Below are 577 nucleotides of genomic sequence, written 5' to 3'. Positions count from 1 at the left end.
ACCAGTTGGTTTGTGATATTTTCCAGCGATTTTTACTGTGATGTGATGAGTGACTTTGCCATTTATATTTGTAAATGTGGGCGAACTTGGCCATTTTTTTCAACTTCTTATTGATGCTTTTGCTTCAAGCCAAATGATGGAGGCTTCCAGGATAATCATTATCCTCTCTTTATTAGTGCAACACTTGTAAATGTTATATAAAAGATAAAAAAAAGCTGTAGTTCAGGTACATCACCTTTCTTCCCAAACCTACCTGCTTCTTACTGCAGAGAGAACCTGCAAAATATATGCATGTTTGTTGCAAGATTACTAATGATCTCGTAGGCTCCCATTCCCTCGTAGGCAGTAGACATTCCAAGGCATTCCATGCTTGACTTACATGGCATTCCAAGCTCACACCTTAAACACCTTCCCCAACCCTACCCTTTCCCATTGGCCCCAGTATAGTGTGGAAGTGCAAACCTTTGTAGAATGTATACTGATATACTTCTAAATCTTTCAGTGAAATTGGAAGTTATCCTTTGGTCCTTTATCCCTTCCCATGAGTCCCCTTCCCCCTTCCTCCCAGCTAATGTGC

This window comes from Penaeus monodon, chromosome 34 (assembly GCF_015228065.2).
Source record: "Penaeus monodon isolate SGIC_2016 chromosome 34, NSTDA_Pmon_1, whole genome shotgun sequence".
NCBI lineage: Eukaryota > Metazoa > Arthropoda > Malacostraca > Decapoda > Penaeidae > Penaeus > Penaeus monodon.
Note: the sequence above shows the minus strand (reverse complement) of the source record.